This window comes from Phyllobates terribilis, unplaced genomic scaffold (genome assembly GCF_046119375.1).
Source record: "Phyllobates terribilis strain yellow unplaced genomic scaffold, ASM4611937v1 Scaffold_92__1_contigs__length_6168646, whole genome shotgun sequence".
Lineage (NCBI taxonomy): Eukaryota > Metazoa > Chordata > Amphibia > Anura > Dendrobatidae > Phyllobates > Phyllobates terribilis.
In genome coordinates this window covers 2,093,130-2,106,254 of record NW_027362852.1, presented here as the reverse complement: position 1 = coordinate 2,106,254, position 13,125 = coordinate 2,093,130, and positions in this window count along the sequence as shown.

The window sequence follows — 13,125 nt, the reverse complement described above, 5'->3', positions numbered from 1 at the left end:
GTTCTCCTCTACTTCTTTTTTCTTCTGGACTGGTGGTTTTGTCCTGTTGACTGAAGACTTCCTCTCATCATCAGATGTGTCATGGGAAGGTCTTCGTGTCTTCACTCTTTCTCTGCTCACCACAATCTCCTCCTCTTTTATATTCATATTATTGCTTTGCTTAGAGTTAGCCGACATCTCTTCCACTGTTGTTGGTCAATTCCAACTGTCACTTCCAACTGTCACTCAGTGCACTTCATATGGAATCATCATGCATGCACCACCACTGGTCATGTGATCAGCATCTGACCAATGATATTTAAGAGATAAATGAACATTAGCTGAGATTAAATATTCAGGTAATATTCAGCTATTCTGTGGAACCCAAGGTGCCACATTTAGTAATAGTAATAGAACTGCACTAAGTCGACAATTTAATTTACATTGTTACTACAGAGCATCAGATGAATGTAATATAATAAATATTAGCAAGATGTATGATTTCCATCCACTCTACGTATCATAGAAATACAGATGTACTATCTTTTTATATAGAGATGTAGCAGAAGCCATCCTGATTGTTTGCAGCATGCTATGGTGATAGAGAAGCATGCATAACTGTGCCATGCAAATGGTGAGGAGCACCAAAATGGGACATATGATTCACGTAGCCAGGGGCGTAATGTCCGCGGTCGCAGTGGCAGTCACTGCGACCGGGCCCAGGGGGGTTGGGGCTTGTAAACGCCAGCAGAAATTTCAACAGGATGTGTGTATCGCAGTGCACAGTCGCTTCGGGTCCGTGCGTGACAAATCAGGGGCTGGGGTGTCTGGGGCCCACCAGGGACATTGACTCCAGGGGCCCACCCGGGCCCACCCACCCTTCAGCTATTTGCAAATACCTGTTAGCCGCTATACCCATTATATTGGCGGCTCCTGCCCATCACTGTGCGCTCACCAGAACTGCGATGTACAATTACTGTAGTTTGCATTAAAGGGTTTTTATTGGTGAAAACAAGTTATCAGCGATGCACAGGTTGGGAAGGTGATCACTTATTTATTGGTGGAATCCGCACTGTCAGAAGATTGTGGCACTTTGAGTATTTGGTGAGATTTTTACCTCTGTATTTATAAGACAAAACCAGGAGTGGAGCAATCCGAGGTCATGTTTTATGCATTTCTCACCCACTCCTGGTTTTGTCTTATAAATACAGAGGTGAAAATCTCACCAAATGCCAACTTGCTTTCTCTGGTGAACCTCCGTAACTGCATCTCTGCTGCTGTGTAATAGTCACAGGGCAGGGAGGGGTTAAACATCCAAGTATTTAATATCTATTGGAAATAAAGAGGTTTCCCCTTATTGATATCAGATAAAACAAATGACCAACCACAATCCACTCTACCAAGACCAATATTACCAGATAGAAGGCAGAAATACCACCACACCGTGACCAGATCACATATTACCACCACATAGTGCCCAAATAATGCCACATACAAGGCACAAATACCGCCACACCATGACCAAAGCACATAATATCACCACATAGTGATCAAATGCTACCAGATACAAGGTATAAATACTGACACACCATGAGACCACATATTACCACCACATAGTGACTGAATAATACCACATAGAAGGGACAAATATCGTCATGTCATGACCAAAGCACATAATGCCACCACATAGTGACAAATAATGCTAAAATAATAAAAATGTAAAAAAGCTCAGTATATTGGGTCAGTGTACAGGTTATACAGTGATCACCAGTGACATTATGCACAGGAGCTCTGTATATAGTGTACAGGTTAAACAGTCATCACCAGTGACATTATACACAGAAGCTCTGTATATAGTGTCAGTGTACAGGTAATGCAATGATCACCATTGATATTATACACAGGAGCTCTGTATATAGTGTACAGGTAATACAGTGATCACCAGTGACATTATACACAGGAGCTCTGTATATAGAGTCAGTGTAGAGGTAATACAGTGATCACCAGTGACATTATACATAGGAGCTCTGTATATAGTGTCAGTGTAGAGGTAATACAGTGATCATCAGTGACATTATACACAGGAGCTCTGTATATAGTGTCAGTGTAGAGGTAATACAGTGATCACCAGTGACATTATACACAGGAGCTCTGTATATAGTGTCAGTGTAGCGGTAATACAGTGATCATCAGTGACATTATACACAGGAGCTCTGTATATAGTGTCAGTGTACAGGTAAGATAGTGTTCACCAGTGACATTATACACAGGAGCTCTGTATATAGTGTCAGTGCACAGGTAATACAGTGATCACCAGTGACATTATACATAGGAGCTCTGTATATAGTGTCAGTGTACAGGAAATACAGGGATCACCAGTGACATTATACACAGGAGCTCTGTGTTTGGTGTCAGTGTACAGGTAATACAGTGTTCACCAGTGACATTATACACAGGAGCTCTGTATATAGTGTCAGTGTACAGGTAATATAGTGATCATCAGTGACATTATGCATAGGAGCTCTGTATATAGTGTCTGTGTACAGGTAATATAGTGATCACCAGTGACATTATGCACAGGAGCTCTGTATATAGTGTCAGTGTACAGGTAATATAGTGATCACCAGTGACATTATACACAGGAGCTCTGTATATAGTGTCAGTGTACAGGTAATATAGTGATCACCAGTGACATTATACACAGGAGCTCTGTATATAGTGTCAGTGTGTGTGTGTATAGGTAATACACATACTCACCAGTGATGTCTCTAGGTGAAGTTCTTTATCTGCAGACCGATATATCACATCTTCTATACAGGACTTATCACTGTATGAAATGACAAAAAAGGAAACATAGAACTGCACTACACAGTAACAGTGCTCCAGTGTCATTCTGTGCCTGCTCATCTGTCAGCAAACATATTTGTCTGATGGCAAAGATCTAGCAGAGCTGAAGACAGAAGACCTATGGATTACGTTGGATTACGTTGGAGTGAGGATTCTTTATTAAAGATGGAGTCCCTAAATGTGTTTAATTTTTAATAATAAAAAAAAAAATTTCTGTAACATAGTGCCGCACTACACAGTAAAAATAAAACACAAAATACATTTAGGGACTCCATCCTTAATAAAAAAAAAAACATCATGAGAGATCAGAGATTATGGGGCCCAGTCAGGGATCGTACATAGAAATCATGTGGCCCAGTCAGGGGCGTATACAGAAATCATGGGGCCAATCAGGTTATGGGTGTACATAGAGATCATGGGGCCCAGTCAGCGGCGTGCATAGAGATCATGGGGCCCAGTCAGCGGCATACATAGAGATCATGGGGCCCAGTCAGCGGCGTGAATAGAGATCATGGGGCCCAGTCAGCGGCGTACATAGAGATCATGGGGCCAATCAGGTTAGGGGTGTACATAGAGATCATGGGGCCCCCTCAGCGGCGTACATAGAGATCATGGGGCCCAGTCAGCGGAGTACATAGAGATCATGGGGCCCAGTCAGCGGCGTACAAAGAGATCATGGGGCCCAGTCAGCGGCGTACATAGAGATCATGGGGCCGAGTTAGCGGCGTACATAGAGATCATGGGGCCCAGTCAGGGATCGTACATAGAGATCATGGGGCCCAGTCAGGGATCGTACATAGAGATCATGGGGCCGTATGAGGTGAGGCTCTCACCTCCTCAGGGAGCTCTCACAGGGCATCACAGGCCTTAGTATGAAGCAATACTAGAAGACTTGTGGAATTGCTTCATACTAAGGCCTGTGATGCCCTGTGGGAGCTCCTGAGGGCACCATACTGGGGAGGTGAGATCCTCACTTGGCAGTAGTAGGAGCAGCATCTCCATAGTGTGGCATTCACATCACACTACATGCTGCACTGTACAGGACTCCCAGCCGGCAGCAGGACAGATGAGGAGGTAACTGGGACCAGCGCCGGACTGGAGTACCTGGGGCCCACCAGGAAAAAAATCAATCTTGGGACCCACCAGCACCATGCAGTTACCGTATATAGGAATAACATAAGTCCACAAACTCTTTCAAAATGAATCAACTTTATTAACCAATAAATCTCTGCTGCTGTGTAGTAGTCACAACACAGGGAGAGGTTAAACATTCAAGTATTTAATATGTATTGCAAATAAAGAATGTTCCCATTCTTAATACCCGAAAAAACAAATGACTGACAACCATCCACTATACCTAGACTAATAATACCATATAGAAGAGAGAAATACCGCCACACCATAACCAGAACACATACCACCACATAGTGATCAAATACTACCAAGTACAAGGTATATATACTGCCACACCATGAGAAGACCACATATTACCACAAAATAGTGACTGTCTGAATAATACCACATACAAGGGACAAATACCGCCACGCCATGACCATGGCACATAATGGCACCAGATAGTGACTGATAATGAAAATGTAAAAAAGCTCTGTATATAGAGTCAGTGTACAGATAATGTAGAGATTATCAGTGACATTATACACAGGAGCTCTGTATATAGTGTAAGTGTACAGGAAATACAGGGATCACCAGTGACATTATACACAGGAGCTCTGTGTTTGGTGTCAGTGTACAGGTAATACAGTGTTCACCAGTGACATTATACACAGGAGCTCTGTATATAGTGTCAGTGTACAGGTAATACAGTGATCACCAGTGACATTATACATAGGAGCTCTGTATATAGTGTCAGTGTACAGGAAATACAGGGATCACCAGTGACATTATACACAGGAGCTCTGTGTTTGGTGTCAGTGTACAGGTAATACAGTGTTCACCAGTGACATTATACACAGGAGCTCTGTATTTAGTGTCAGTGCACAGGTAATATAGTGATCACCAGTGACATTATGCATAGGAGCTCTGTATATAGTGTCAGTGTACAGGTAATATAGTGATCACCAGTGACATTATGCACAGGAGCTCTGTATATAGTGTCAGTGTACAGGTAATATAGTGATCACCAGTGACATTATACACAGGAGCTCTGTATATAGTGTCAGTGTACAGGTAATATAGTGATCACCAGTGACATTATACACAGGAGCTCTGTGTATGGTGTCAGTGTACAGGTAATACAGGGATCACCAGTGACATTATGCACAGCTCTGAATATAGTGTCAGTGTGTGTGTGTATAGGAAATACAGGGATCACCAGTGACATTATACACAGGAGCTCTGTATATAGTGTCAGTGTACAGGTAATACAGTGATCACCAGTGACATTATGCACAGGAGCTCTGTATATTGTGTCAGTGTACAGGTAATACAGTGATCACCAGTGACATTATGCACAGGAGCTCTGTATATAGTGTCAGTGTGTGTGTGTGTATAGGTAATACACATACTCACCAGTGATGTCTCTAGGTGAAGTTCTTTAACTGCAGACCGGTATATCACATCTTTTATACAGGACTTATCTCTGCAGAAAATAACATAGTTAGCTATAACTGATCACTTCCAGAGCACAATCCACACTTTTCCCAAGATTTCTACACTGCATGAAATGACAAAAAAAGAAACATAGCACTGCACTACACAGTAACAGTGCTCCAGTGTCATTCTGTGCCTGCTCATCTGTCAGCAGACATATTTGTCTGATGGCAAAGATCTAAGAGAGATGAAGACAGAAGACCTATGGATTACGTTGGGAGTGAGGATTTTTCTTTATTAAAGATGGAGTCCCTAAATGTGTTTTATTTTTAATAATAAAAAAAAAAATTCTGTCTTTTTTTTTTCTGTTTACTAGAAATTGATGGTGGCTATGTCTAATTTGGCGTGAAACCATGAATTTCGGGCTTAGTACCAGCTGATAAGGCAAAGATGGCCTGGTACTAACCCTATTATTACCCAGTGTGCCACTCACCACCAGGGCCGCTGGAAGAGCCGGGTAAAGCACCTAGAAATGGTGCCATGATGAATGCGCCATTTTCAGGGTTGGCTGCGGGCTGCCATTTTCAGAGTGGAGGGCCAAGAACGCATGGGCCTTACCATGCTGCGAATCCCAGCCCCCAGCTGCCTGGTTTTATCTGGCTGGCGATCAACATATGGCGGGAAAAAAAAAAGTTAAGTTTAAAACAAATATTCGGCTTCTCTGTCTTTTGATCGCCAGCCAAGGTAAAGCCAGGCAGCTGGGGGTGGCAGTACGTAGCTGTCTGCTTTATCTGCGGTGAGAATCAAAAATTCGCTTTTAAAATTTTCTTTTCACACTTCTATATCTGACAGACCCAACAGTCAATCGCAGATGCTGTCAAAGAGGATGGGCTTCTGTGATTGGCTGTTTGAGTAATGTACAATCAGCCCATACATTCTAGTATGGTACTATGTATGGGCTGCTTTCAGGTTACTCAAGCAGCCAGTCACAGACACCCATTCTCTGTGTCAGCCTCTGTGATTGGCTGTTGGGACTGTCACATATAGAAGTGTGAAAATAAATAAATAATAAAACAAAAATGACATAGCGCTCTGCAGAAATTTTGATTCTCAGCGCAGATAGAGGTGGCAGCCCGTAGCTGTCTGCTTTATCTGCCTGGTTTTACCTTGACTGGCGATCAAAAGTCAGGAAAGCCCAATGTTTTTTTTTAATTATTTAAAAAAATAATTAAAAAAAAAAATGCGTGGGCTCCCGCCATATTTTGATCGGGGGGGGCTGGGGGCTGGGATTCTCAGCATGGTAGGGCCCAAGCATTCTGGGCCCCCCACGCTGAAAACGGCAGCCCGCAGCCACCCCTGGAATTGGCGCATTCATCGTAGCGCCATTTCCAGGCACTTTATCCGGCTCTTCCAACGGCCCTGGTGGGGGGTGGCACGCTGGGTAATAATGGAGTTAATACCAGCTTTGTATTATCAGCTGGCACTAAGCCTGAAATTCATGGCATCACGCCAAACTACACATGGCCACCATGAATTTCCAGTAAACAGAAAAAAACACAACACAATTTTTTAATAAAAATAAAACACAAAACACATGTAGGGACTCCATCTTTAATTAAAAACAAAATCCTCGCTCTGACGTAATCCACGGATCTTCTGTCTCCAGCTCTGCTACATCTTTGCCATCAGACAAATATGCCGGCTGACAGAGATGAGCAGGCACAGAGTAACACTGGAGCACAGTTGTCAGAGAAGTGCTCAGCTGGCCTCCAGCCGCCGACCATGTTTTCCTGTACGTTGCAAATAATGCATACTTTCAAACGCATGCCTATATTTGCTATGCAAGTCTACGGTACATTGCGTCTGCACTGATTCACAACGGATGCGTTGTAACGCACAGCATAAACTCAATGTTAACCCAGCCTAACAGCAGCGAGAAGGGGAGACGGAGCCCTGGAGACCGCCTAGTCAGTCTACTGGTGGTACTATCATGCCCATTGCCCAGTATGTACTGCCAGCCTCTGTGGTATTAGCATTCAAGCTCACATGGCATGTCCTGCCAGCCAGCCACTGGTGTTAGTACTAGCATGATAGCACCACACCACCAGTGGCTGGGTAATGGGCATGCATGATGGTACCACCAGTGGCTGGCAGGACATGCTGGGCATGATTCATGCCTAGTATGTCCTGCCAGCCTCCTTGGTACTATCATGCCCACCCACTATGTCCTGCCAGCCCCTGGTGATAGTACATGCTGCTGGGCATAGTACCAGTAACCAGAGGCTGGCAGCAGGACATGCTGGGCAATGGGCATGATGATAATCATGCCCATTGTCCAGTAGTATTTACTGCCAGCCTCGGCCAGGGGTCCTCCCAGTCACCCCTCCCCCTATCCCTTCCTCCCACCCCTCCCCGTTTCATACTCACGCGTGGAGATGAGCTGCAGCCGCTGCCTGGAGCGACGCCGGGTCCGTACTCCACAGCGCGCACAGGAAGCAGTCCCAGGGCAATGACGTCATCACCCTGAGACTGACCTCCTGCGCACGCGCCGGCAGTGTCGCGCTGCGCAGAGGAGGCAGAGGGCCCATCACTAATCATATCGGCGGTGCTGCGAACCGGGGGGGGGGCTCTGTTCACTGTACAGGGCCCAGGGGGGTAGGGGGCGGGGCCATCAGGACCCGGGGGTTTTCCCGATCCTCCGGTCGGCCAGTCCGCCCCTGCAGAGGGGCATATGTATACATGCAGGTCGGCCACATCCCAGTGGTGCAGACACATCCACACTGCACCCTGTATACTTGTGCACTGCCGTCTGCTGCAGTGGTAGGAGCCGCCTGAATGCATCTTCTTCCTGCCGGAGAGGAGCTTGTGGGCCTGTGCGGTGAGGAGGTGGACGCTGCGCACCTCCTGAGAAGTATATGGCACTCCATGTATCTGTGCACATAGTATACCACTCTAGTGTATAGCAGAAAGGAGACATCGACCAGAAGAGTCCAGGCATGTGGGTGATGCTAATAATTATTATATTGATAACCAGGTGGAAGAGGAGGAAATGCAGAAAAAGGGGGGAATTAAAAACTATACGCAAAGGGGACGTCGAGACAGGAATTACAATTAACACCAGTGGGAATGGATCATGATTAGAACAGCAAAGGGATAATACAGAGAATCAAGCCACAAATTAATCCAGTATATAAAAATATATATACATATCATTAGTTACATATATCTGTACATATGATTGTTTCATTATCATAAACTTTACATAAAGTGCAAGTGCCTCCAAAGAATAAATCTACATAAATTATATATCTCATATGTGAACAAATACAGGTGTTTCTCACTAAATTAGAATATAATCAAACAGTTATTGTTTATTTCTGTTAATGCTGATGATTATGGCTATACGAGTTTCACTTTTTTGTATTGAAGAGCTGAAATAAATTAACTTTTTGATGATATTCTATTTTAGTGAGATGCACCTGTGTATGTATATATACAAGGGCTGGTCCCTTATTATTTGGATGTCGGTGTGAATCCTGTAGAGAGTAGTGCACTGACTTGGGCATATGTGCTGTTGACAGATATGTATTTGTATCCACTTTAAGCATTTTTAAAAAAGGTGACCACATGTGCATTGTACTCACGCTATAGCAGATGCAGATCCCACTCCTGAATGGCGTCCACCCGACGTATGTTTCGGCTTCTTGTCTTCGTCAGGGGGTGGCATCATTCAGAAAGAGCTAAGAGTTAAACGGCCAACTATAGCCAATCAGGATGGAGGTATGTCTCCACCAACCAATGGGTGCTGAGGAGGCGTGGCGCGATACACAACGCGCACCAACGCTACGAGGAAACTATGTGACCTGTGATGCTGCGAGCACGTGATGGAGACACATGATCGGGGGTCACGGGGCACATATAGACACAGTCGGGGAGGATGATGTGGAGACGTTCATGCGTATCGCCTCTTCAGCAGACATCTAATCTACTGATTGAGTGTGGATATATCGGATAATGTGGAAAATCTTCTTAATTTATAATGATGGATAACGAGTATAGGTTACATATTACAGCAATACACAGGAATAGGGGGTAGTGAGTGTTACAGGTATATAAGCATAGGCGGATTATAATGAGGACGATCTGGGCTACCGCCCGGGGCCCCGAACCTCCAGGGGGCTCCGGGGTGTCTATGGCCAGATTGTCCACATTATATGTGCGGCGCCACGGCACATACCGGCAGACAGTGGGAGGGGGGCCCAGGATCGCTCCCCCAGCAGCGGCACACAGCCGCTGCTTCTTCTTCGGCCGGGCCAGCACTGCAGCAGTTAACTTCCCTGTGCTGGCCCGGCCGTGTCACTGCTAGGAGACACGGCCCTGTGCGCGGCCGTGTCTCCTAGCTGTGACGTCACGCAGTGCGCACCCGGCCTGCAGTGCTGCACCGGAAAAGAGCTGGAGCCGAGTCGGGGGATGGTGAGTGTGTGTGTATGTATATGTATGTATGTGTGTGTGTGTGCAGGCAGATGTCATTGTGTGATGTCTGTTTATATGTATTTTTATGTTTCAAATGTGTTTATGCGTGTATGTATATGTCTGTATATGTTTGTGTGTGCGTGACTGCGTGCGGCCTCCTGCTGAGTATAGATGGCGCCGTGCGGCCTCCTGCTGTCTCTGGGGGGGCGCCGTGCGGCCTCCCGCTGTGTATAGATGGCGCTGTGCGGCCTCCTGCTGTCTCTGGGGGGGGCGCCGTGCGGCCTCCCGCTGTGTATAGATGGCGCCGTGCGGCCTACTGCTGTCTCTTGGGGGGGGGTGCCGTGTAGCCTCCCGCTGTGTATATATGGCGCCGTGCAGCCTCCCGCTGTGTATAGATTGCGCCGTGCGGCCTCCCGCTGTGTATAGATGGCATTGTGCGGCCCCCTGTGTATAGATGGCATCGTGCGGCCTTCCGCTGTTTATAGGTGGCGCCGTGCGGCCTCCCGCTGTGTATAGGTGGCGCCGCCCGCTGTGCATAGGTGACGCCGTGCGGCCTCCCGCTGTGTATAGGTGGCGCCTCCCGCTGTGTATAGGTGGCGCCGTGCGGCCTCCCGCTGTGTATAGGTGGCGCCGTGCGGCCTCCCGCTGTGTATAGGTGGCGCCGTGCGGCCTCCCGCTGTGTATAGGTGGCGCCGTGCGGCCTCCCGCTGTGTATAGGTGGTGCCGTGCGGCCTCCCGCTGTGTATAGGTGACGCCGTGCGGCCTCCTGCTGAGTATAGATGGCGCCGTGCGGCCTCCTGCTGTCTTTGGGGTCGGGTGCGCCGTGCGGCCTCCTGCTGAGTATAGATGGCGCCGTGCGGCCTCCTGCTGTCTCTGTGAGGTGGGCGCTGTGCGGCCTCCCGCTGTGTATAGATTGCGCCGTGCGGCCTCCTGCTCTCTCTGGGGGGGGCGCTGTGGGCCTCCCGCTGTGTATAGGTGGCGCCGTGTGGCCTCCCGCTGTGTATAGATGGCGCCGTGCGGCCTCCCGCTGTGTATAGATGGCTACGTGCGGCCTCTCGCTGTGTATAGATGGCTTAGTGCGGCCTCCCGCTGTGTATAGATGGCTACGTGCGGCCTCCCGCTGTGTATAGATGGCTACGTGCGGCCTCCCGCTGTGTATAGATGGCTACGTGCGGCCTCCTGCTGTGTATAGATGGCTACGTGCGGCCTCCAGCTGTGTATAGATGGTTACGTGTGCTCAATATTGAGTCATACAATTAATGTAAGGCTATGTGCCCACGATGCAGAAATGCTCCGGATTTTTTTTGAGCGTTTCCGCATCTCCCTGGCAGAAAAAACGCATGTGGATTGTACATGCGGATTGTACATGCTTTTTTCCTGCCTGGGACTTGCTGATGTGAAGCGTTCTTCACTTGCATTTCCGCATGCGGGTTGACAAGCGCTTTCCAAGCGATTTTAGCATCACTTGGAAAGTGCTTGACAACTTGGTCACACTATATAAATACATGCAACCGGCATGGATTTATATAGTGTGACCATAAAAGAATGGTAAAAAATAAATATATAATTACCCTTTTCAGACCATTGCGAGCTGCTGGCAAGCCAGGACGCATCGGATAAAGACACCGGGGGCCATCAGAAGGTAAGTATAATATTTATTTTTTATTTTATTCTTTTTTTACAGGTTCTATGGTACCGGAGGACAGTCTCCTCTTCTCCAAACCCGGGTACCATCCGCACATTGAAGCGCATGGATTCTGCATGTACAGATGCAGTGATGCGGATTCCATGTGTTCTAATGCAAGTCAATGGCGGCGAAAGCGCCACGCTTCCGCAAAATAATTGGTAGTGCAGCGGATTTTTCCGCAATGATAATTCGCAGCGGAAATTTACACAGCATGTGCACAGCACATGCGGATTATCATTGGGGAACATGGCCGGCCTTCTATCAAGCGTTTTTAAGCGTTTCTGCAGCGGAATTGCCACCGCGGAAACGCTTAAAAAACGCATAGTGGACACACAGCCTAAAAAAAATTATTATGATTAATATTGTATTCTCCCCGCCTCAGTCCTCACAGCACAACGCAGAACACCAGCTCCTCATCACCAGTCCTCCTGTCCCGGCACAATGTGCGCACTGCTGCAGCTGCAGGTGGAATAGTGTCCACTGGACTGAGAAGGCCCCGCCCCTTCTGGTGACATCATGATTCCATGAACTCGCTCCTCCCCCTCAAGAAATCAACTCCAATCTAGACGCTCCCCTGTTGCTGAGGCGCGGTGACGCTGTAGCTGGGTGATTGCAGTCAGAGTAGTGGTGTTTGGCGTCTGTACTACAGGTAAGAAGATGGGAATGTGCCAAGGTGATTACTACATTCAGGACAATAAGTAGCTAGCTGTAGGTGTGCAGAATCCCACTCCCAATATTGTCAGGGTCTCGCACCCCCTCGTGTCGTGGGCTGTCAGGCTCCCGCACCCCCTCGTGTCGTGGGCTGTCAGGCTCCCGCACCCCCTCGTGTCGTGGGCTGCCAGGCTCCCGCATCCCCTCGTGCTGTGGGCTGTCAGGCTCCCCACCCCCTCGTGTCGTGGGCTGCCAGGCTCCCGCACCCCCTCGTGTCGTGGGCTGCCAGGCTCCCGCACCCCCTCGTGTCGTGGGCTGTCAGGCTCCCGCATCCCCTCGTGCTGTGGGCTGTCAGGCTCCCGCGCCCCCTCGTGTCGTGGGCTGTCAGGCTCCCGCATCCCCTCGTGTCGTGGGCTGCCAGGCTCCCGCACCCCCTTGTGTCGTGGGCTGTCAGGCTCCCGCATCCCCTCGTGTCGTGGGCTGTCAGGCTCCCGCACCCCCTCGTGTCGTGGGCTGCCAGGCTCCTGCACCCCCTCGTGTCGTGGGCTGTCAGGCTCCCGCACCCCCTCGTGTCGTGGGCTGTCAGGCTCCCGCACCCCCTCGTGTCGTGGGCTGTCAGGCTCCCGCACCCCCTCGTGTCGTAGGCTGTCAGGCTCCCGCACCCCCTCGTGTCGTGGGCTGTCAGGCTCCCGCACCCCCTCGTGTCGTGGGCTGTCGGGGCTCCCGCACCCCCTCGTGTCATGGGCTGCCAGGCTCCCGCACCCCCTCGTGTCGTGGGCTGTCAGGCTCCCGCACCCCCTCGTGTCGTGGGCTGCCAGGCTCCCGCACCCCCTCGTGTCGTGGGCTGCCAGGCTCCCGCACCCCTTCGTGTCGTGGGCTGCCAGGCTCCCGCACCCCCTCGCGTCGAGGGCTGTCAGGCTCCCGCCCCCCGTCGTGTC